Here is a 26,394-nt window from a genome sequence, read left to right on the forward strand (position 1 = left end):
ATGAATGGATAAGAAAGCTGTGGTACAGATACACAATGGAGTATTACTCAGCCATTAAAAAGGATACATTTGAATCAGTTCTAATGAGGTGGATGAAACTGGAGTCTATTATACAGAATGAAGTAAGCCAGAAAAAAAAACACCAATACAGTATACTAACACATATATATAGAATTTAGAAAGATGGTAATGATAACCCTGTATGCGAGACAGCAAAAGAGACATAGATGTATAGAACGGACTTTTGGACTCTATGGGAGAGGGAGAGGGTGGGATTATTTGGGAGAATGGCATTGAAACATGTACACTATCATGTAAGAAATGAATCGCCAGTCTATGTTCGATACAGGATACAAGATGCTTGGGGCTTGTGCATGGGGATGATCCAGAGAGATGATATGGGGTGGGAGGTGGGAGGAGGGTTCAGGATTGGGAACTCATGTACACCCGTGGCTGATTCATGTCAATGTATGGCAAAACCAATACAGTATTGTAAAGCAAAATAAAGTGAAAATAAAAATTAAAAATATATATACATATATATTCCAATTCAATATTTACAACTCCAGCACAAAATAAACTGGGTCTGTAGTAGTCTGGAACCACAAACTACAAAACAGTTAGTTTATGTAAAGGACAGTTAGTCCAAATAACTAAGAAGCTATTATTTGCTCAAATAATTAGCACAATAACCTGAGTTAAAATGTGGGTCTTCTGATTAATAGTCCTGTCTGTCCTTCAGACTATGCTGGCAATGAGGGCAAGAAACACAAACAGCCAATGTCAGAACTGGAAAAGGATTTGGGGATAATCTAGTTGAGCCAATTTAAATTTTACAAACTGCCATTTTTCACCATCATCATTTCTGGGGTAAACAGGGCACTCTACTGTCAAGTGAAATTTCATATGAATTCCAAACAAAATTGATGGATCAGGTTACAGTTCAGTTCAGTCACTCAGTCGTGTCCAACTCTTTGCGACCCCATGAATTGCAGCACACCAGGCCTGCCTGTCCATCACCAACTCCCGGAGTTCACTCAGACCCACGTCCATCGAGTCAGTGATGCCATCAGCCATCTCATCCTCTGTCGTCCCCTTCTCCTCCTGCTCCCAGTCCCTCCCAGCATCACAGTCTTTTCCAATGAGTCAACTCTTTGCATGAGGTGGCCAAAGTACTGGAGTTTCAGCTTCAGCATCATTCCTTCCAAAGAAATCCCAGGGCTGATCTCCTTCAGAATGGACTGGTTGGATGTCCTTGCAGTCCAAGGGACTCTCAAGAGTCTTCTCCAACACCACAGTTCAAAAGCATCAATTCTTCGGCGCTTAGCCTTCTTCACAGTCCAACTCTCACGTCCATACATGACCACAGGAAAAACCACAGCCTTGACTAGATAGCCTAGACTTTATCTACAGGTTAGAGTAGGTCTTTTAAAACGTGTATGCAAGCAGTATCTCCCTGGCTTTCTCTTCTTTAGTCCTTCCAAGTTCTGTAAAGCTGAAGCACAGAAACTAAAAACCCAACTTCACCTTTGGCTGTATACTAGGAACCAACTAGGTTGAACGACTTGATTAATATAAGAAAATGAGCTAGTGAAAGAAAAGGAAGGGGAACATGGGTCTCTGACCCACTTCAGAGTCCTTTGGATGTTATCACAGAGAAAATTTAAACTTTCGTGAATTAAATTTCTCATCTGACAATAAAAACTCACCTTCTATACCTAAACGGAAAAAAAAAAAAATCTCAGTCTTCATTGTACAAAAGCAAAGATGTGGGGCCCTAAATGGGAAACCTTGAAAAAGAAGGGCTAGCTTTGCAGTTTAGAGCTAAGATGGCGCCTGGCGGAAGAGATGAGGGCGCACCTAAGTTGTTTGTCAAAACTTTTGATTGGCTCTCTTGATTTCCGTGCACGTGGACAGTGCGTGATAGACTCCTGTTACAATGAAGGCGCATGACGACTTGACCTTTAACGTGATTGGTGCAACTATGGTATATTACGATTTGACCTTTAACATGATTGGTGCAACTATGGTATATTACAATTTGACCTTTAATGTGATTGGTGCAACTATGGCATATTACGACTTGACCTTTAACATGATTGGTGCAACTGTAGGAAGTCCCTCACAAAACCCCCTTGCTTGCCTATATAAACCAAAAGTTTGTGGCAATAAAGCGGAACTGCTTAGATGGAACCCCTGTCGCGTCTGACTGTGTCTCCCTTGCCGAGGGGCTGGGTTGGTGGACAGCAGGCTCACCTCTCCTCGGGACCCCTTGGCTTTGCTGAGGGAAGTTCCCTTGCCTCTCTCTTTCTGCGGAGCACCCCCCGCAGAAACTGGCGCCCAACGTGGGGTGCAAAGCGGACGGACGGAGGTGGTGTCACCGTGCGGCTCTGAAAAAAGGAGCGACGAAGGACCCTAGGCTGGTCGCAGCGTGGAGCTCCCCTTTAGAGGAGTATCGCCCAAGGTAAGCCAGACTTCAAGGTGGGCCCCCCCTCTGCTTTGAGGCCCTCTGCTCCTGACTTATTTTCTTTCTTCTTTTCTGATCTGTCCTTAACTCCTTTTTCAGGAGTTTCAGTGAACAGGCGAGTGGTTGTGGAGGCAATTGATAAGTCCTGGCTAGGGCCACTCTCTGGCAGACTTTGAAGGCCCTGCAACAAGTGAGCCTCAGTAACTAGAGCCCGACCGGGTGAAACTCCCCTTTAATCACTCTTAACTGAGGACGTGGCCTAGAATCTTCCCTGTGGGCACGGGTCAGGCACGTAAAGGCCATTAGGGCGCCTGCCACTTGAAGACTCCCGTGACAGGATAAGGGGGTCACAGAACGGGCTAGAAACCTCTAGGGTGCCCGCCCCCAGCAAGAAAACTTCCATGCAATGACGCAGGCACATAAACAGTTTCAAAAGCATACCACAAGCCCAACTTTCTGGCCGCCACCACTCCCGGTAGGATTTTTGGTGGTTGTCCTCAGTGACTTTTCTTTCTATTCTCTCTCGGCAGCATGGGAAATAATATTGGGAAATCTGATGAGCCCACACTCAGGGCACTGAGATATATGCTCATAAGCAGGGGACTTGAGATTTCTGATGCTCAGGCCATGAAGGTCTGGGGGACCATTGTACAGTTAGCCCCCTGGGTTGCTTTGGCCAATCTGTTCTCTTGGGACACTTGGGATTGAGTACAAACCCTTGCTAGGCAGCGAGAGGTTCAAAATGGTGAGGAGTCCCCCTTAGGGTTCTGTCTGAGCATTTCGGCCCTCAAGCTCTGCTTTTCACGGAGCGAGGAGCATATCGCTGATACAGGTACCCCCAATTCAAAATCAGAAAAACAATGGGAAAAGTCTGACAAGGAACGAGTCATGTCGGACCAAAGTATAGCAAAAGAGACTGTAGGGAATAAAGACTCTAGAGCGAATAGTGGGCCATGGGAGCCTTTTGGGGATGATAAAGGGACGGAAGAGAATAGAGACCCCTCTGATGCCCTGAGACCGGGAGCCCAGGGGAGAGATCTGTGCCCCTCCCTGCCTCCCCCATTTGAGGAAGTTTCGAGAGCACCTTGCTTGGGAAAGAAAATGAGGTCACCTTGGAAAGGGAGAACCTATCCCGGGGACCCTTGGGGATCCTCGCTGCCCTTTATTGGCTTAACTCAAGCCTTTCCTGTAAACGTCAACCGGGGGCGCGGGGGGCGGGGGGAGGGGGGGGCGGGGAATAGGCCGGCAGGCTGGTACCCCTGGGAGGCCAATGATTTAAAAGAGCTCAAAAAGGCAGTGGCAGAGGATGGCCCGAACTCCCTGTGGGCAGAAACTATTCTCCAGGGCCTGGCTCATCAACCTTGTATGACCCAAGACTGGAAGATACTATGTAAGGCAGTGCTCCCCAGTAACACCTACATCAAATGGTGTACCTTTCTCAAGGAAGAGTGTCATGCTCAGGCAGAAAGAAATCAAGCTGCCAACCCTGCTATCCTAGTGACTTTCGGGATGTTGTCAGGGACAGCAGATCAGTGGAGTACGGGACCTCAAGAGGCCACCATTCCTGCTCCTTATACAGATAAGGTACAGTCCATATGTTTGGCTGCCTGGAAAAAGCTTGTGGAGGGCCCCAGTGAGCCCCCCTATATCGGGCATCACTCAAAAAAATAATGAAAACCTCTCCACCTTCATAGATCAGGTGGAAAAGAGTATACAGAGAAAATTCCTTCTGGTGCCCCTGAGAGATCAATTTGTTAGGCTATTAGTCTGGGAAGGGATGAACTCAGACCATAAGTTGGCTTGCACAGGACAGAAAGACTGCTCTATGGAGTGATGGATTGTAGCCACCAAAGACGTGGGGACACAGAGCCATCAGACCTGCTCTATTTCAGCTGCCCTTCAGGCTCAGACTGAAGCTCTTACCGAGGCGATGACCAAGGCCCTCTCCGCTATGATGGCCTCTGGGGGGACCGCATCTAAGGGACCCCTAGTCCCCCCAAAATTGGGTCTGTGCTTTGGCTGTGGACAAGAGGGACACTTTGAGAAGGAGTGCCCTCAAGGTGGGGGAAGACCTACTGGTCGGAGACCCCCCACTACTCCATGCTCGCGATGTAGGAAGGGATATCACTGGAGGGCAGAGTGCAAATCTAAGTTTGATAACGACGGCAAGCCTTTAAACTAGATGAGGGGCAACCCCCAGCCCCGTCACCCCAAGGGGGACCTCATTTCTCACCCGATCATATTGAAAAGTTCCTTCAAAAACCCTTCCCTGGATGCGGCTGGCTCCGACCCCCTACAAGGCTAATGGGGATCACTAAGGCCAAAGAGCCCCCCAGAGCCAATTGGACTGTGCCTATTGTGCCTGGATTAAGGCCTAAAATGGATATTACCATAGGAGGAAAGAGATTTTGATGCCTGATCAACACAGGAGCTGATGGGACCGTCCTCAGGGCAGAGGAGGTCCCACCTAGTTGGAAATCGGTCCTTGGGCCTCAATTATTGGGCCTTGGGGGGAACACTCAATCTAAGGAGACTGCTGAGTGGCTCCCCTGGAAAGATATTGATGGTTCTACAGGAGAGGTTCGGCCCCTGATAGCTTCTGGATTGAATGCAAATCTGCTTGGCCAGGATATTTTGGGACAAGCAGATGTATATATTACCACTGATTATAAGGGCCTTTATCATGACCTCCTCGATGAGGAAAAATATCAACATTATAAACATTCTCCCATACCAAACTATAGGGGAGATCCTGAATTGGATAAACTTCACAAGGGAGAGCCTCTAACCCGATGGAAGGTGCCCCCCCAATCCTAAGGGCCACTGCCCCCCAGGTCCCTCCTATACAATGGAAACCCGGACCCCCAATATGGGTGGAGCAGTGGCCTCTTCCATCCACTAAGCTGCAAGCCCTTAGAGAAATCTCTTGAACAACTAAATTTGGGACATATCCGCCCTTCTACTAGCCCTTGGAATACCCCGATATTTGTAATTAAAAAATCCTCGGGAAAATGGAGGATGTTACAAGATTTTAGATCAATGAGAGAATGATCATCCAAGGGACACCCCTAAGGGGATTATCCTGGATACCAGCTATTCCTAGTAATCTATGTCTTATGGTAATAGATATTAAAGACTGTTTCTTTTCTATACCTCTACAATCCCAAGATTGTGAAAAGTTTGCCTTTTCGGTACCCTCCACTAACTTCGAGGGGCCTGATGAGCATTTTGAATGGACAGTTTTACCACAGGGAATGGCAAACAGCCCTGCCTATTGTCAAAATTATGTAAAAGATCTTCTCCAGCCAGTTAGAGGTCTGACATATATTAAATTGTATGTTTATATGGATGATATCATTTTGGGGGCCCCTACTGCTGAACAGCTGACAGAAGCATATAAAATTTTACAGAAGTGTCTATCAAAAGGGAGACTCCATATATCCTCTGACAAAGTCCAGCTTGTCCTGCCTTTTAAGATTCTGGGATCTCAGCTGTCCCTAGAAGGTGTGAGCCCCCTAAAACCCCAGCTATACATCCAAGATTCCTACTCCCTGACTGGCCTACAACGGGTTTTGGGAGAACTCAATTGGCTACAACCCTGGATCCCTGTTTCGACAGGTCAACTCTTGCCCCTCTTTGATTTATTAAAAGATAGACAGCCCAATGATGAGATAACCCTTCTACCTTCCCACAAAAAGATCTTTCAAGACATTCAAAGGGCCCTCAATGGGGCCCAGCTTACCAGGTATACTCCTGAAGAGAGTCTACAATTGTGGGTCCTGCCTAGTCCATCCTTACTTATGGCAGCCTTGGTCCAGGGGGGGAAAGCCTCTACAATGGGTTCACATATCCTTGGGGGGAACTCCCCGAGTCTATACCTGTATAGATCAAATGGCTGACTTAATACAGAAGGGAAGAGATACGCAGTCCGATGCTATGCGCATGAACCCGATAAGATTGTTATCCCACATAGACTATCAGATTTTGAATGGATTCAAAGAAACAATGGGAGAATAGCTTTAGCGCTGGAGGGTTACCTAGGCATCCCTGACTGTCATTATGGGCCACACAAATGGGTTACTTCTTTTGGTCGCCTAGATTGGAGGGTGCCCCAGCTATTTCTCTTTAAGCCTATACCAGATGCCCTCAATGCTTTTTCTGATGGAGGAAAGCATGGTGCAGCAGCCGTCGTGTGCCAGCCACCACAGCTATCACAACAGCCAGATGAACATATACGAGGGTACTTTGGGCCTTGTGAGGGGTCCGCACAGTTTAAAGAATTATTTGCTGTTGCCGTGGCGCTCACAAAACTCCCTGAACCCATGAATCTGTTTTCTGACAGTCTTTATGTAGGAAACTTGCTTCCAGGATTGCTAAATTCTCACATACGGCTAGATAACAATCCTATTACTCCCCTTATGATACAAGCCCATACCCTGTTACTTGAACGGGTTAACCCCATTTATGTACACCATCTTAGGGGTCATCAAGATTTACCTAGATTGCTTTCAATGGGAAATTCCCTGGCCCATAGAGCGGCCTCCCTTACAATCCAAGCCTGTAACTTACAAGATGCCTATGATCTTCATGATCTTACTCATATAAATTGGAGAGGGCTACATAAAAGGTTTCCACAGATCCCTATTAGAGAATTAAAGAAAATTATACATACTTGTAAATCCTGTCTTCCTTATTTACAAGTACCGCCTTTACAGCCCCCAGGAGTAAACCCTCGAGAGCTAAAACCCATTGTGCTGTGGCAAACTGATGTGACCCATTATTCTCCTTTTGGAAAACTTAAGTATGTTTTTGTGTCTATTGACACTTACTCGCATGCCTGCTGGGCTACTGCCCACACAGGAGAAAAAGCAAAACATGCTCAAAGCCATGTTTTGTGAAGTTGGGCCTTCCCCATCAAATAAAAGCAGATAATGGCCCTTGCTTCATCAGCCAGAGGTTACAGAAATTCTTCCAACAATGGCACATTCGTCATAACACCGGAATCCCACATAACCGCCAGGGACAAGCCATAATTGAGCGCCACCATCAAAATTTAAAGGCTCAATTACAAAAACAAAAAGGGGGAATAAGCCCTCACCAGCAACTTGGAATGGCACTCTTTAAACATTTTAAATTTTTCAAAAAATGAACCGATACCATGTTTTCAAAAACATTGGTCTAATCAAGAAATAAAACCTGAAATACAAGTGAGATGGAAAGACCCCATCACTGGCCAGTGGAAGGGGCCCGATCCACTCCTTACAACGGGAAGAGGATTCAGATGCGTATTCCCCATTGGGGACCCCAGCCCTATATGGGTGCCAGCAAGGAATCTTAAATTTACACCACAAGCGAGAGGTCAAATCTCAAAATGTGACACAGATTAAAGAGACACTCACATATTGATCCCAAGAACAAAAAGTTCTTGAGGCGATCTTTTCTTCCCTTTCAGATCACCGATGCGGCGACCCCGGTGGACACTGCTCCTGGCGACCGTCGGATTACCTATCCTCTCCTTGCTGACCTTTGTAATTGCCACGGCTATGCAACAGTTTTTAGAATTTTTGAAGCCTGGGTTTAACGACACACAAGGCCATCAACCATGAGGGTACAACAGTGTCAGCATCCGTGCTGAGAGTTCAACAAGCTCAGACCATCGAGGTTATAAACAACATATCCACTGCCTCTGCTCAAGGATTTCAAACCAGCTCGAACACCTGAGATCCGCCATAATGGGACTGATCTCCACGCAGAGCGATCGAGACATTGAATGTCTTGGTGCACATAGACTGTGATGTGCGATACCCCAGCTTTTGTCTGACAGCTTTTCCAGTGTTAAATGAGACTCTAACAGGTGAAAAAGGGAGCAACGGATCTATGGGACTGGGTACAAAGTCCATTTACCTGGTTTGAAAATGCCTTCTATTTGCTTGTTTTTGTCATTCTGCTTCTTGTAATGTTAAAAGGTAAAAAAATCTCACAGCCCGCAATAGGTGCTTACAGCAAAAAATAGTTATGCTTACCCAGGTCATGGAAAAGGAACCCCACATTAGGCACCCACAAAACCCCTGGATTAATTTAGCCCTTCAAGAGATTAACCAAGACAGATAAATAGTTCCAGATGCCCATCATCTAGAGAGATTCCACCTAGCCCCCAAGAGGTGGCTGGATAGCCAATGACAGGTAAGACCCTCAGAGGAGGGCAACCTAAGACAGGCACAGTCACGAGAGGGGCTGGTGAGGCTGGAGGTTGGCCGCCTACAGCTTTACGCCTTGTTTTACAGAACATCAATACAAATGTCTCGAGGGCTTAAATAAAATAAAAAAGGGGGAGATGTGGGGCCCTAAATGGGAAACCTTGAAAAAGAAGGGCTAGCTTTGCGGTTTAGAGCTAAGATGGCGCCTGGCAGAAGAGATGAGGGCGCAGCCTAAGTTGTTTGTCAAAACTTTTGATTGGCTCTCTTGATTTCCGTGCACGTGGACAGAGCATGATAGACTCCTGTTACAATGAAGACACATGATGACTTGACCTTTAACGTGATTGGTGCAACTGTAGAAAGTCCCTCGCAAAACCCCCTTGCTTGCCTATATAAACCAAGAGTTTGTGGCAATAAAGCGGAACTGCTTAGATGGAACCCCTGTTGCATCTGATTGTCTCTCGCTCGTCAAGGGGCTGGGTTGGCGGACAGCAGGCTCACCTCTCCTCAGGACCCCTTGGCTTTGCTGAGGGAAGTTCCACTGCCTCTCTCTTTCTGCAGAGCGCCCCCCGCAGAAACAAGCAAATTTTATAATAAACTAATTTATTTGTTTTTGAAACTTTGAATGAAATAAGAAAACATTTTAGAATAAAGTATAATGCAGAATCATAAATCTCTCTTTCCCTCAGAGCAGTTCTAACATCACCTCTTTAATATACCACGTCCAGTAATAATTTATTTTAACCAAACATTTCATGGCAGAAAAAAAAAAAAAAACATTCAAACAAAAACCAAAATCTGATTCAAAGTCTAGTTACTAACCAACTGGTCTTAGATACATGGTGGACATAATATAATGTTTTCATTTCTATATCATGTAGAATTTCAGGATAACTTTCACTGTGTTCTGACATTCTCTTTTTAGAAAAGAGTATATTCTCTAAAGATATATAAGAATTATATAAGAATTATTGATGATTCTATTAGATATTAGTAAATCATCTGATTATTTACCTCAAGGGTTTTATTCTATATTCTGCCAATTAAAGTACTACCTTTTAAATTTCAACATGGAAGAAAACTGGATGTTTAAATGATAGTAGAAAGATCCTCTGGAGGAGAAAACGGCAACCCACTCCAGAATTTTTGCCTAGAGAATTTTGTGGACAGAGGAGTTTGGAGGGCTACAGTCCATGGGGTTGCAAAGTGTTGGACATGATTGTGCATACATGCATGCAACAAATATAATGCTAATCACCATTGTTTTTCTTCTAACATCATTAAGATCTTCTACCTTTTAATACAAAGTAAACAAGCTATTTTTGGCTGCTTATGCACTCAAGAAAATGCAACTCAATATCAAAAGGCTGCATCCATATTTCAACTAAGAGAGGAGGAAACATGTTACCCTTAGAACACTTCAAGTCTGATACAGAAATATACTCTTCCATTCAAAAATACATCCAATTTTATTTAAAACTTGGAATAGAAAAAGGGGAATGAATGATTGTTCTACTATATGTCTGGCATTTTATCTCATTTCCTCCTTGCAACAATGCTCTGAAATACTTAATCCCATTTGAAGCTCCAATACTTTGGCCACCTGATGCAAAGAGCTAACTCATTGGAAAAGACCCTGATGCTGGGAAAGATTGAAGGCGGGAGAAGAAGGGGACAACAGAGGATGAGGTGGTTGGATGGCAACAATTCAATGGACATGAGATTGAGCAAACTTCAGGAGATGGTGAAGGACATGGAAGCCTGGCATGCTGCAGTCCATGGGGGTCACAAAGAGTCAGACACGACTTAGCAACTGAATAACAACAATCTCTACAGATGAAAAACCCAAGGCTTAGAAGTAACTTACCCGAAGTTACGTAAGTGGCTGTGCTTAAGATCCCTGGGCTGTCTGCTGCAAAGCTCTTGCCATGGCATCACAGTGTTTGTTTTACAGTGCTTCGTGTAGTTTTGCTTATTTTTTTCTAATAGCTAGCTTAAGATTAATTTAAAATAAATCGATGGCTTCTGCCCTGAGGCTAGTATAAACATCACTTAATGGCCAGCATTTTTGTTAAAATGCTATAGTGAAATCCAAAGAATGAACATATGATTTGTATAAATGTATACCCCTCTCCAACTCATTTCCTCTTTTAAAGCTAAAGGTTAAACAGACTCCAAAAACTTGTCCAGAAGTCAGGGTAGGGAAGCCTATTTCTGCTTCAAAAGATTCCAATCTACCCAGATTTCCTTAAGAGATACTTTAACATGGCATTGGTATTTAAGACCTCAGTCTATTAGTTCAGATCTGAGTTTAGACTCTACCAGATAGATATATTACTCTACCTCTCTATATCTCAGTTTTCTCATATAGACAACAGAGAAATGGACTTAATATTATATAGCTATTCAGAACACACCAATGATAAATTGGGTCAAAGTAGTATTTCTAAATTTGTGAGAATTAAGACTAAATGAACTAAATGACTGAAAGATATTTTATCAAAACAGTATATCACATATTGAGTACAAACACTGCTATGATAAATTTTTATATACATTATACAAAAACCTTCAAGTAGGTTGGTATCATTTATCTCCTTTTACAGGTAAAGCGTAAATCATGTGCTATACTGTCAACCAGCCCAAAGATTTCAGGCAAGTTTCTTAATAGCTCTGAACTTGGATTTGTAGTTTGTCAATGCGTGTAAAATGGGAATACTAATAATTATATCACAGGGTCCCTGTAGTTATTAAATCAGCTAACAAAAGTCTAGGCTTCTCTATGGTACCTACTGTATATTTCCAATTATATGCAGGTTTCATATAGAAGGGACCTCAATCTTCATATTCTCTTATTCATTCTAATTTATTTCTTTAAGTTGGTAAAGATAAAACATAATAACCTTGCTATAACTAAGTATAAATTACTCTTAGTGTGCTTGAATTTGTGAGCTTTTTCCCCTCATGTTGAGATTTCACAATGTTCAGTAAATGAGAGTCAGCTTTAAAAAAAAAAAGAAAAAGAAATCATTCTCTGTTTAAGCTTAGCTTCTCTTCTCAATCATTTTGGATGAACAATCATTTTGATTGTTGAAGAAAGAAAAAGGCATCACAAAGATATTTTCAAAGAATAATAAGGTGACAAACATTTCCATCCACTTAGGTAAAGAAAAATTAGACAGTATATATCACCTGATTTAATTAAGGCTACTAAACATATTATGAAAGTGAAAAGTGTTAGTTGCTCAGTCATGTCTGACTCTTTGAGACCCCATGATTGTAGCCCACTAGGCTCCTCTGTCCATGGAATTCTCCAGGCAACAATACTGGAGTGGGTAGCCATTCCCTTCTCCAAGGGATCTTTCCGACCCAGGGATCAAACCCTAGTCTCCTGCATTGCAGGTGGATTCTTTACCATCTGAGAATCCAGGGAAGCCCTATTTTGCTATAATAATACTATTTCTAGGTTTGTTAAAATTTAGAAGCCATGTTTCTAGTCACATGTAATTTCACACCCGAAACATCTGAGATGTTCAACAGAGGCCAGTGGAACTGATAATATACTCTTGGAGAGTAATCTGCTCATTATCAGATCCAAATTAAAAACATAATAAATGTTTGTTCCTATCAAATATGCAAATATCCCTATAGTTCAAGAATGAAGTTGTTTCTCGTTCTCCATTCAACCATGGCTGAAACAATGATGGTAAGAACAAATTAGGAAGGTATAAACTCTCCACATTACATAGTCAAAAGATCTTTTTTCATATTTTAAATACCAAGAAATAGATTAAAATCAAGTGCTGATACGAATAGATCAAATCAAGTGCTTTTCATCTTATTTACATTTAACATATATCATAAAACAAAATTGATCTAGTATCACTTAGGTGCTTCAGTTCTTCCTGTAAAACACAAATTACCCACAAAACTTAGTATGTACCTTCCGGAAAGTATTAAGGTAAAACAACCAAAAAATTCTAAATTTAAAATAATTTTTTTGCCATACATAAACATGAATCCACCACAGGTATACACATGTTCCCCATCTTGTAAAGTAATCAACTCCAATTAAAATAAATAAGTTTATATTAACAAATAAAAAATTAAAAGTAAAAAAAAAATAATTTTTTAAAGAAATTCTAAATTCGTAAGATTAAAGTTTACTCCTTTAGGCAACTTGAAACTCCTTCCCCTTCTTCTCCCTTTCTTCCCCACATCCAACATAAGCTGCTTATTAAAGTAAAAAAGTAAGGAAAACAGATCCTTTGGACGAGAAGGAAAGGATAGTAGGGTATCAGTGATGATATCTATTAATATATTGTACAAGAATTAGTAATTGAGGATTACTAATTCAGGCTTAATGAAAAATGAGTAAGACTAATAAGTTTATGTTACTCCCTCAAGAGTACAAAATGTATGATATAATATAATAGTCAAATTTCACTTTCATCATCTATGGATAAGAGCAAGAAGGTCTCTTAAAAGCTGCACTGAAATGAGGAGGAAAAACCTGTCCAAGGTTAAACACTAATTTATGCAAAACCCCAGTTTTGATAAGAATCTTGTCAATGTCAAGGGGCAGGTACACTGATGGCAGGACAGGCTGAAAAGCTCTGTGTCAGAGCTAGGACAGAAGTCGCCAATTTATGAAGGCAGTTACAAACCACCAGATTGCGAAAGTGTGGAAGAAAATGATGGAAATTTTTATAACTTTGCAGTCAACACTACTGGCTTAAAAGACTGCAGTTCTTATACTTTATAAGAAAAACTAGTTTACTTTAAAAGGCTTGTAGATTTTTATATTAGGGCTATATTGTAAGATTCTTAAGACGAAAGTTCATTTTACTACTAATATTCAAACAGAAAATTTTAACAGAAAACATAAAAGCAAAAAAATTAATTTGAAGAAAAATATGGTATAAGGAAGCAGTCTGAGTTTGCTTTCAAGAGCAATAGTTTGGGACAGATATCCAACTCCTCATCTGGAAGTTCCGATCAGTAAGTAATCGCTGCTGCAGTCAGTAATTCATCACTTTGAGGATGTGAACAATAAGGGAACCTGCTAGTTCTAAATTCTTGAAGAAAAATGAGAGAAATGCAACTAACAGTAATTAAGAACCTATATGTCAGGCATTTCAATCATTCAATCAATGAGCAAAATGTTTATTGAGCAGCTACTCTGTTCTTTATGACAATCAAAAGATTATGTATCTTGCCCAAGTTATGCTGTACTCTAAAATCCATGCTCTTTCCACATATCCCAGTGGACAGAGAGGACAAAGGAGAGATTGTGTTAAACTTTTAAAGGCTTATATAAATAGATCAAAATTAAGTCTCAATTACATTTTAAATACATCATGAAATTAATAAAACAAAATGAATGTACATCATTTAGGTGCTATAGGTCTTAATATAAAACATAAATTATCTACAATGCTATCTACTCTGAGCACTACCTACTATAAATGACTCAATGAGAGAATGAATTACCTCTAATGGCTACACTATGGATAAGCAGCTACAATACTTTAAATGAATTAGTGTTAAGTAAAGAACTTAGATAATGCTGGGTACAACCTAAGTGTTCAATAAAGTTAGTTCATTAATGTTAACTCCATAAACATGCAGAAGACACCACCCTTATGGCAGAAAGCCAAGAGGAACTAAAGAGCCTCTTGATGAAAGTGAAAGAAGACAGTGAAAAAGCTGGCTTAAAACTCAACATTCAAAAAACGAAGATCATGGCATCCAGTCCCATCACCAAATAGATGGGGAAACGATGGAAACAGTGACAGACTTTTTGTTTTTTTGGGCTCCAAAATCACTGCAGATGGTGACTGCAGCCATGAAATTAAAAGATGCTCGCTCCCTGGAAGAAAAGCTTTGACCAACCTAGACAGCATATTAAAAAGCAGAGATATTACTTTGCTGACCAAGGTGCATATAGTCAAAACTGTGGTTTTTCCAATAGGTATGCATGAATGTAAGATTTGGACCATAAAGAAAGCTGAGTGCTGAAGAACTGATGCTTTTGAACTGTGGTGTTGGAGAAGACTCTTGAGAGTCCCTTGGGCAGCAAGAAGATCAAACTGGACAGTCCTAAAGGAAATCAGTCCTGAATATTCATTGAAGGACTGATGCTGAAGCTGAAGCTCCAATACTTTGCAAAGAACTGACTCATTAGAAAAGACCCTGAAGCTAGGAAAGATTGAAGGTGGGAGGAGAAGGGGATGACAGAGGATGAGATGGTTGGATGGCATCACCAACTCGATGGACATGAGTCTGAGCAAGCTCCAGGAGTTGGTGATGGACAGGGAAGCCTGGCATCCATGGGTTGCAAAGAGTTGGACATGACTAAGCAACTGAACTGAACTGAAAGTTAGCTCTGATTACTACTTCACAAGTATAAAGTTCTATTTTTTATAATGCCATATACAACACAGCTTTTCTTTTACTGGTTTGAGTCAAGTGATTTGACTGTATTATCCTAGTGAGTTATAGATGCTGAAAATACATAAGCCTAAATAAGCCTTTATGTGGCACTTTACATTTACAAAGTGATTTTACAATTATTGGCATTAATACCAATGTAATACAAAAGTGAGGCTAAGAATCTGATCAATTAGCAACATGTTCATTTTCCTTTTGTAGAAAAAAGTGAACCCAGAGGCAATCTTCTCTACTGAGACAAATCCTACCAGCTTACCAAACATAGTACATCTGTTTTTCAGTACCCATGGGGGACTGGTTCAGGATTGCTCCTTCATATTAAAATCTATGAGTGCTCAAGTCCCTTATAAAACTGACCCACACCCTTCTGTAGACTTTAAATCATCTCTAGAGTACTTATACTATCTATTACAATATAAATGCTATGTGAATAGTTGCCTGCATGCAGCAAAGTTAAGCTTTGCTTTTAGGAACTTTCTGTAATTTCTTCAAATATTTTTTATTTATGGTTGGTGAAACCTGTGGATACAGAGGGCTCACTGTAATTATCTTTATAAAATTCGTTCAACTGAATGTTCCCCCTCCCCCCGCAGGTATCTAGAGACATGGAATCTCCCCGGAAAATATTACTAATAAGAAGGAAAATTTAATAATGCAGTAAAATTCACCAATACAAATATCTCCATACAAGATTCTTCACATTAACTATTACATGTTTCAAGACATTTCTCCTCAGAGGCTTAGATGAATATAAATAATTTTGTGTTGTATATATAATTGGAAAGTTCTTAAATTTGCCTAAGAATTTATGATTATAATATATTTTAAATAAGGGATGTTCATCAATTTCATAATTTGGTAAATCTCATAGTAATCGTTTCTGTTTAATGAGTGCCATCACATTCCATGGCATAAACACAGAGACAGATTACTTCCCTGCTCTCTTAGGAAAAGTTGAAAATAAGTAGTTGAGGCTGTTTTTTTCAGAAACATTTATCAATATTTTGGTATAGAAGCAATGAAAAAGGACTGTTCACTTCAATGGCAGAACAAGAATATTCCATGGCAGCTTAGAAATTAACTCTGATTGTGAACAGCATATGTTCTTAACTGGTTTCATATTTGAATTTTGTTTTATAATTCCATAGCTAGACACTGGACTGGAAGAAACACAAGCTGGAATCAAGATTGCTAGGAGAAATATCAATAACCTCAGATATGCAGATGACACCACCCTTATGGCAGAAAGTGAAGAGGAACTCAAAAGCCTCTTGATGAAAGTGAAAGAGGAGAGTGAAAAAGTTGGCTTAAAGCTCAACATTCAGAAAATGAAGATCATGGCATCTGGTCCCATCACTTCAAGGGAAATAGATGGGGAAACAGTAGAAACAGTGTCAGGCTTTATTTTTTGGGGTTCTGAAATCACTGCAGATGGTGATTGCAGCCATGAAATTAAAAAGACGCTTACTCCTTGGAAAAAAAGTTATGACCATTGATGAGCTCTAGTAATTTTCTGGTGGAGTCTTTAGGGTTTCCCATGTAGAGGATCATGTCATCTGCAAACAGTGAGAGTTTTACTTCTTCTTTTCCAATTTGGATTCCTTTTATTTTTTTTTCTGCTCTGATTGCTGTGGCCAAAACTTCCAGAACTATGTTGAATAGTAGCGGTGAAAGTGGACACCCTTGTCTTGTTCCTGACTTTAGGGGAAATGCTTTCAAGTAAAGTTGCAGGATATAAAATCAACACACAGAAATCCCTTGCATTCCTATACACGAATAATGAGAAAGTAGAAAAAGAAATTAAGGAAACAATTCCATTCACCATTGCAACGAAAAGAATAAAATACTTAGGAATATATCTACCTAAAGAAACTAAAGACCTGTATATAGAAAACTATAAAACACTGATGAAAGAAATCAAAGAGGACACTAATAGATGGAGAAATATACCATGTTCATGGATTGGAAGAATCAATATAGTGAAAATGAGTATACTACCCAAAGCAATTTACAAATTCAATGCAATCCCTATCAAGCTACCAGCCACATTTTTCACAGAACTAGAACAAATAATTTCAAGATTTGTATGGAAATACAAGAAACCTCGAATAGCCAAAGCAATCTTGAGAAAGAAGAATGGAACTGGAGGAATCAACTTGCCTGACTTCAGGCTCTACTACAAAGCCACAATCATCAAGACAGTATGGTACTGGCACAAAGACAGACATATAGATCAATGGAACAAAATAGAAAGCCCAGAGATAAATCCACACACATATGGACACCTTATCTTTGACAAAGGAGGCAAGAATATACAATGGAGTAAAGACAATCTCTTTAACAAGTGGTGCTGGGAAAACTGGTCAACCACTTGTAAAAGAATGAAACTAGATCACTTTCTAACACCGCACACAAAAATAAACTCAAAATGGATTAAAGATCTAAATGTAAGACCAGAAACTATAAAACTCCTAGAGGAGAACATAGGCAAAACACTCTCAGACATAAATCACAGCAGGATCCTCTATGATCCACCTCCCAGAATTCTGGAAATAAAAGCAAAAATAAACAAATGGGATCTAATTAAAATTAAAAGCTTCTGCACAACAAAGGAAACTATAAGCAAGGTGAAAAGACAGCCTTCTGAATGGGAGAAAATAATAGCAAATGAAGCAACTGACAAACAACTAATCTCAAAAATATACAAGCAACTTATGCAGCTCAATTCCAGAAAAATAAACGACCCAATCAAAAAATGGGCCAAAGAACTAAATAGACATTTCTCCAAAGAAGACATACGGATGGCTAACAAACACATGAAAAGATGCTCAACATCACTCATTATTAGAGAAATGCAAATCAAAACCACAATGAGGTACCACTTCACACCAGTCAGAATGGCTGCGATCCAAAAATCTGCAAGCAATAAATGCTGGAGAGGGTGTGGAGAAAAGGGAACCCTCCTACACTGTTGGTGGGAATGCAAACTAGTACAGCCACTATGGAGAACAGTGTGGAGATTCCTTAAAAAATTGCAAATAGAACTACCTTATGACCCAGCAATCCCACTGCTGGGCATACACACCGAGGAAACCAGAATTGAAAGAGACACATGTACCCCAATGTTCATCGCAGCACTGTTTATAATAGCCAGGACATGGAAACAACCTAGATGTCCATCAGCAGATGAATGGATAAGAAAGCTGTGGTACATATACACAATGGAGTATTACTCAGCGGTTAAAAAGAATTCATTTGAATCAGTTCTGATGAGATGGATGACACTGGAGCCGATTATACAGAGTGAAGTAAGCCAGAAAGAAAAACACCAATACAGTATACTAACACATATATATGGAATTTAGGAAGATGGCAATGACGACCCTGTATGCAAGACAGGGAAAGAGACACAGATGTGTATAACGGACTTTTGGACTCAGAGGGAGAGGGAGAGGGTGGGATGATTTGGGAGAATGACATTCTAACATGTATACTATCATGTGAATTGAATCGCCAGTCTATGTCTGACGCAGGATGCAGCATGCTTGGGGCTGGTGCATGGGGATGACCCAGAAAGTTGTTATGGGGAGGGAGGTGGGAGGGGGGTTCATGTTTGGGAATGCATGTAAGAATTAAAGATTTTAAAATTTAAAAAATAAAAAACTAAAATTAAAAAAAAAAAAAAAAAAAAAAAAAAGTTATGACCAACCTAGATAGTATATTCAAAAGCAGAGACATTACTTTGCCGACTAAGATCCGTCTAGTTAAGGCTATAGTTTTTCCTGTGGTCATGTATGGATGTGAGAGTTGGACTGTGAAGAAGGCTGAGCACTGAAGAATTGATGCGTTTGAACTGTGGTGCTGGAGAAGACTCTTGAGAGTCCCTTGGACTGCAAGGAGATCCAACCAGTCCATTCTGAAGGAGATCAGCCCAGGGATTTCTTTGGAAGGAATGATGCTAAAGCTGAAGCTCCAGTACTCTGGACATCTCATGTGAAGAGTTGACTCATTGGAAAAGACTCTGATGCTGGCAGGGATTGGGGGCAGGAGGAGAAGGGGACGACCCAAGATGAGATGGCTGGATGGCATCACCGACTTGATGACGTGAGTCTGAGTGAACTCCGGGAGATGGTGATGGACAGGGAGGCCTGGCGTGCTGTGATTCAGGGGGTCGCAAGGAGTCAGACACGACCGAGCGACTGAACTGAACTGAACTGAACTAGCTAGACAACTCTTTGTCATGCAAAAATTATGATGAGCATTTAGAAAATATTTCCCTTATTTAAAACTGGTCTCTGTAAATAGGTCTGTTAAGAGATAGAAAAATCATAGATTAAGTTTTGAGAGATTGAGCAGCAGTTTTAAAACTTTTTATCTTATTTTCTTCTCTCCTTGCTTTGATAACCCACTCTAAATGAATGTTTTAGTAACTATCATGGTTTTTAAAACAATATCTCACATGCTTGCATGTGTTCACACCCAAAGACACACAGAATCAGTGTCTTAGAATGCTCAAATACCCAATTAACATTCTTATCTATTCAATGTATTACTACCTGGCATGAAGATGAAGTCAAGAAGAGCTGAAACTTTGTTAACATTCCTAGGATTATACTAATGTTACTAGCAAGAGCTTAAAATCATCTTCTCAGGGTACTTTCCAATGCTGAATTCTGCTGAGGTCCTAGGGCAATAATATAATCACAACGACTGTACAGAATTTCAAATATCAGATCTCTAATGAGAACCTCTACTGAAAATCGGCTGGTTGGTTAACTTGTTAGTTTCTGCTTAATAAACATGCAAAGTTTTCTCATTTGTACACCGACTTAAACTTTTCTTGCGGCTACTAAGACTAGAAATTAAGGGTGGACTGTCACAGAAAACTCCTGCTGTGAAAGTAAAAACATTCTTGGTTAGCTTCTTCTCTCACTCTCCTGGGTGGTGTCTAATTTTTGTGTCTCTTTCACACAGATATAGAGAACAGCTCCATGGATTCCAAGGGGGAAGGGAGTATAAGAGGAATTGGGAGATTGGAATTGACATATATACACTATAGATTGTTGTTGTTGTTGTTTAGTCGCTTTTGCGACCCCATGGACTATAGCCAACCAGGCTCCTCTGTCCATGGGATTTCCTAGGCAAGAATACTGAAGTAGGTTGCCATTTCCTTCTCCAAGAGATCTTCCCGACCCAGGGATCAGTTCCTCATCTCTTGCACTGGCAGGTAGATTCTTAACCACTGAGCCACCAGGGACGCCTGCACACTATTGTTACTATCTATAAAATAGATAACTAAAGAGAACATACTATATAGTACAGGGAACTCGTTCTGTGGTGACTTGACGAAAAGGAAATCCAAAAAGAGGAGATATATATACATATGTATAGCTGATTCAATTTGCTGTACAGTAGAAACTAACACAACACTGTAAAGCAACTATACTCAAATAAAAATTTTCAAAATATATATCTTTACATCTCTCTTTGAAATTCTATTCTGACCCTCTTAATTTGAATAGATGACCTGCTTTTACTTGAGAGAGTAGTGTATTAGTGAAGAATTATTCACTTTCCTTCCTGGAAACCCAGCTGATAACATCATCCACACCTATATTTACTACTTCTCTCTCCTCTCGTTAGTACTCCTCAACATATCCAAAGTAACCTAAAGTGGTCATATCCCACCTTCTCATTACAGCCTGGACTTTTTAAAATCCTTACCCCTATTCTACAAAATTTTCTTCTTTCTTTTCTTCACTTTGCCTTTGATATAAACATCTTTGGGTTTTTACTGTAAGTTCCTTTACTACTTCTTCTCATCTTCTATCCTCTTTATCTTCATAACCAAGCTCTTATAAGAAGCTTATACTTTATTTTCTTATTTCCCACTTCCTCTCAAAAAACCACAAATTGCCTTGCACATCTAGCATTCTACTGAAAGTGCATTCCAACAGTCATCAGTACCTGCTGACTGCCAAATCCAACAGCACTTTCCAATCCCACCCCCTCGGCCTCCCTAGTGTTCTATACTGTGGATTAGGCACCCTTCCTTACCACCCAGCCCCCGTCCTCCCAAGCTACCACTGCTTCTCAATGTCCCTCCCACCCCTCACCTGTGAGATTCCCCCGAAGCTGACCCCTGTCCTTGCCTTTTCTCTTTTTACACGCTTTCTTTAGGCAATCTCACCCATACTCTTTATTTTTGCCTAGACTCTGATGACTCCAAAGTCCCCATCTCTTGCCTTAATTATTGCAATAACAAGTTTCCATGCTCTCTGCTTTCACTCAAGTCCATTTTCTATACCACAGGAAATAATCTCTTAAAGTAAAATCACATCATGACACTTCTCTACCTAAACTTCTCCACTGGTCCCTCTCCTGATCTATAACATTCCAGATACTTACTGTAACCCACCTGACTCTTCATCCTTCAACCCTACCTGCCTCTGTGCTCAGCCTTATCTACTGATACTTGCTACACCCAGACTATACTGCTGCCAAGATACCCCACCCTCCCATGTTCTCCTACACTCTTTGCTGTTCTCTCAACACTTGATTCCATTTCTTCCCCAAGCTAAGTCCTTCAAAACTTTCAACTTTTACATTAAACTTCATTCATTCAGATTTAACAAGCATTTATTGAAAGCCTATGTTTCAGGGACTGTTTGGAATGCTGAAGTACTAGCTGAGACAAAGTCCCTGTTCTCATAGAAATTTCACTTAGGAGCTGGAGGCAGGGGCAGGATATACAGAAAATAAAGCAGGGCAAAGCGGACAGAGGGTCTGTGTGATGGTTCACTGTTGTTTTATAATACGACAGTTGGGGAAGGCCTGGCCTCTTCTATGAGTCAGTTTTTGACTGAGTTAAGTATTTTCCATTTATTTCTGTTCTGTTTACAGTGAACTGATGGTGCTTTACTTGCCGGGCTCCTTTGCTAGTCTGACTCTCTTAGTGCAGACTGCTCATCTATGCATCCCATTGTTTAACACATAATCACTCTAAGGAAATGTGCTGTGCTGGGCACTGTTCGGGGTGGAGAGATAAAGTCATATAATAAGTGCTCAAAAAGCTTTTTGAATAGATTAATACATATTTGGAATTGTAAGTTAATAAAATACCCAATATAAAAATTTTGTTTTACACTTAATATTTTAATAATGTATCAGAAACTAAGAGAGACAAAGAGTCAGAGTATCGTTATTACATATTCCCAAAATGAAGAATGGCAACTAAGTACTGGCAGACATCTGAGGTACTGCAGGTTTGGTTCCAGACCACTGCAATAAAGCGAATATCACAATAAAGGGTCATATAACTTTTGCTTTCCCAGTGCAATTCAAACTTATAGTTTTATATATATTGTAATATGTCTTTAAACGTGCAATAGCATTATGTCTAAAAAACCAAAGCACATACCTTACTTTGTTGCTAAAATATGCTATCATCTGAGCCTTCAATGAGTTGAAATCTTTTTACAATAGCAACATCAAAGATCACCACAACAAATATAATAATATTAGTAAAGTTTGAATTATTTTGAGAATTATCAAAGTGTGACATAGAGACACAAACTGAACAGTGCTGGTGGGAAAGTGGTGCCAGGATACTTGCTCACCCCTTCATGGGCTACCATCTTGTCAAGGCAGAGGGGTTTGCATAACTCAGCGAAGCTATGAGCTATGCCATGCAGGGACACCCAAGACACACAGGATAGTGCACAGTTCGGGCAAAAGATGGTCCACTGGAGGAGGGAATGGCAAACCACTCCAGGTACTAGCCGTGAGAACCCCATGAACTGTATAAAAAGGCAAAAGATGTGACACCAGAAGATGAGCCCCCAGGTCAGAAGGTGTCCAATGTGCCACTGGGGAAGAGCGGAGGACAACTACTAACAGCTCCAAAAAGAACAAAGTGGCCAGGCCAAAGCAGAAACGATGCTCAGTTATGGATGTGTCTACTGATGAAAGTAAAAGCTGATGCTGTAAAGAACAGTATTGCATAGGAACCTGAAATATTAGGTCTATGAATCAAGATAAATCAGATGTGGTCAAGCAGGAGATGGCAAGGGTGAACACCTGAGGAATCAATGAACTAAAATGGACTGGAATGGGTGAATTTAACTCAGTTGAACATTATATCTACTACTATGGGGAAGAATCCCTTACAAGAAATGGAGTAGCCATCATAGTCAACAAGAGTCTGAAATGCAGTACTTGGGTGCAATCTTCAAAATGACAGAATGATTTTGGTTCATTTCCAAGGCAAACCATTCAACATCACAGTAATTCAAGTTTATGCCCCAACCACTGATGCCAAAGAAACTGAAGCTGATCAGTCCTATAAAGACATACAAGACCTTCTAGAACTAATACCAAAAAAATAAAGATGTCCTTTTCATCACAGGGGACTGGAACACAAAAGTAGGAAGTCAAGAGATACCTGGAGTAACAGGCAAGTTTGGCCTTGGAGTACAAAATGAAGCAGGGCAAAGGCTAACAGAACTCTGCCAAGAGACTGCACTGGTCATAGCAAACACCTTTTTCAACAACACAAGAGACAACTTTACAGATGAACATCACCAAATAGTCAAAAGTGAAATCAGACTGATTACATTCTTTATAGCTGAAGATGGAGAAGCTGTATACAGTCAGCAAAAACAAGATCTGGAGCTGACTGTGGCTCAGATCATCAGCTCCTCACAGCTAAATTCAAGGTTAAAACAAAGAAAGCGGCAAAAATCACTAGGCCAGTCAGGTTTGACTTAAATCAAATCCCCTATGAATATACAGTGGAGGTGATGAATATATTCAAGGGATTAGATGTAGTAAACAAGAGTGCCTGAAGAACTATGGACAGAGGTCCATATTATACAGGGAAGCGAATAAAATCATCTCAAAGAAAAAGAAACGTAAGAAGGGAAAGTGGTTGTCTGAGGAGGCTTTACAAATAGCAGAGGAAAGAAGAGAAGTGAAAAGCAAGGCAGAAAAGGAAAGGTACACCCAACTAAATGAAGATTTCCAGAGAACAGCAAGGAGAGACAAGAAGGCCTTCTTCGATGAACAACAAAGAAACAGAGGGAAAAAAATCAGAAAGGGTAAGACTAGAGATCTCATCAAGAAAATTAGCATTATCAAAGGAACAGTTCATCCAAAGATGGGCAATACAAAGGACAGAAACCATAAAGACCTAATAGAAGCAAAAGGATTAAGAAGAGATGGAAAGAATACATAGAAGAATTGCACAAGAAAGATTTTAATGACCTGGATAACCACAATGGTGTGGTCACTCACCGAGAGCCAGACATTCTGGAATGTGAAGTCAAGTGGGCTTTAGAGGGCACTGCTGCCTATGAAGCTAGTGGGGGTAATGGAATTCCAGTAGAGTCATTTAAGATCCTAAAAGATGATTCTATTAAAGTGTTGCACTCAGTATGTCAGCAAGCTTGGAAAAGTCAGCAATGGCCTCAGGACTGGAAAAGGTCCATCTTCATCCCAATTCCCAAGAAGGGCAGTACTAAATAATGTTCGAACCACCAGATAACTGCACTTATCTCCCATACCACTAAGGTTATGCTCAAAATCCTTCAAGCTAGGCTTTAGCATTACATTGAGGAAAGGCAGAGGAATCAGAGATCAAATTGCCAACATTTGTTGGATCATAGAGAAAGCAAGGGAATCAAAGAAAAACATCTACCCCTGTTTCATTGACTACGCTAAAGTCTTTGTGTGGATTATAGCAAACTGTGGAAAACTCTTGGATAGATGGGAATACCAGACCATCTTACCTGTCTCCTGAAAAACCTGTATGCAGATCAAGAAGCTAGAGACAGAACCCTGTATGGAACAACTGGTTCAGGATTGAGAAAGGAGTACAAGGTTGTTTATTATCACCTTGTTTATTTAACTTATACACCAAGCACATCATGGGAAATGCCGGGCTGGATAAGTTACAACTTGGAATCAAGACTGCTGGGAGAAATATTGCATCATCCGCATATCTGAGGTTGCAGATGATACCACTCTAGTGGCAGAAAGTGAAGAGGAACTAAAGAACCTCTTGTGAGAGTGAAGGAGGAGAGTGAAAAAGCTGGCTTGAAACTTCAGTATTAAAAAAACGAAGATCATGGCATCTGGTCCTGTCACCTCCTGGTAAAAGAAGGGGAAAAGGTAGAAGTAGTGACAGATTTCCTCTTCCAAGGTTCTAAAATCACTGTGGATAGTGACTGCAGCCATGAAATTAGAAGACAACTGCTTCTTGGCAAGAAAACTATCACAAACCTAAAGACATCACTTTGCCAACAAAGGTCCACATAGTCAAGGCTATGGTCTTTTAGGGCTTCCCTGGTGGCTCAGACGGTAAAGCGTCTGCCTGCAATGCGGGAGACCTGGGTTCGATTCCTGGGTCGGGAAGATCCCCTGGATAAGGAAATGGCAATCCACTCCAGCACTCTTGCCTGGAAAATCCCATGGATGGAGGAGCCTGATAGGCTACAGTCCATGGGGTCGCAAAGAGTCGGACATGACTGAGTGACTTCACTTCATGTTCTTTCCAGTAGTCATGTACAGATGTGAGAGCTGGACAATAGAGAAGGCAGAGTGCCGAAGAATTGATGCTTTTGAACTGTGGTGTTGGAGAAGAGTCCTGAGGAAAAGAAGGTGATCAAACCAGTCAGTCTTGAAAGGAAATCAACCCTGAATCCTCTTTGGAAGGACTGATGCTGAAGCTGAAGCTCCAATACTTCAGCCACCTGATGGGAACAGCTGACTCACTGGAAAAGACCCTGATGCTGGGAAGATTGAAGGCAGAAGGAGAAGGGCAAGACAGAAGACGAGATGGTTGGATGGCATCACTGATTTACTGGACATGAACTTGGACAAACTCCAGGAGATTGTGAGGGACAGGGAAGCCTGGCATGCTGAAGTTCCTGGGGTCACAAAGAGTCAGACACAACTTGGCAATAGAACAACAGACTTGCTTGAACAGGGTTGTCACAAACCTTCAACTTGTGGGAAAAAAAATGTAGCATCTGCAAAGCATAATAAAGTGAAGTGCAATAAAAGGTATGCCTGTATTGATTAAATAAACATTTCATAGAAGAAATGCATTTTTCTAAGCATTTGAAAGCATGTGGGAGAGACAGAATTCTGAAGGTGTTTAAGTGTTCTGGGAATAGTGTTATCAAGAGAGAATTTTGAAATGAATTGGAAAGTAGGCTATAAGGACAAACTGAATGAAGGTGGTAATTTGCACTAGTTTAGTTGTAGGAGTATTTC

General features: G+C 40.8%; 1 protein-coding gene across 5 annotated transcripts in view; it reads right to left on the reverse strand.

Moving 5' to 3' along the window:
* Nucleotides 1-26,394, reverse strand: part of TDRD3 (tudor domain containing 3) — a 231,369-nt gene that overhangs the window by 16,592 nt on the left and 188,383 nt on the right. The gene's annotated exons all lie outside the window — the stretch shown is intronic.

The sequence above is a fragment of the Ovis canadensis genome, chromosome 10 (assembly GCF_042477335.2).
Source record: "Ovis canadensis isolate MfBH-ARS-UI-01 breed Bighorn chromosome 10, ARS-UI_OviCan_v2, whole genome shotgun sequence".
Lineage (NCBI taxonomy): Eukaryota > Metazoa > Chordata > Mammalia > Artiodactyla > Bovidae > Ovis > Ovis canadensis.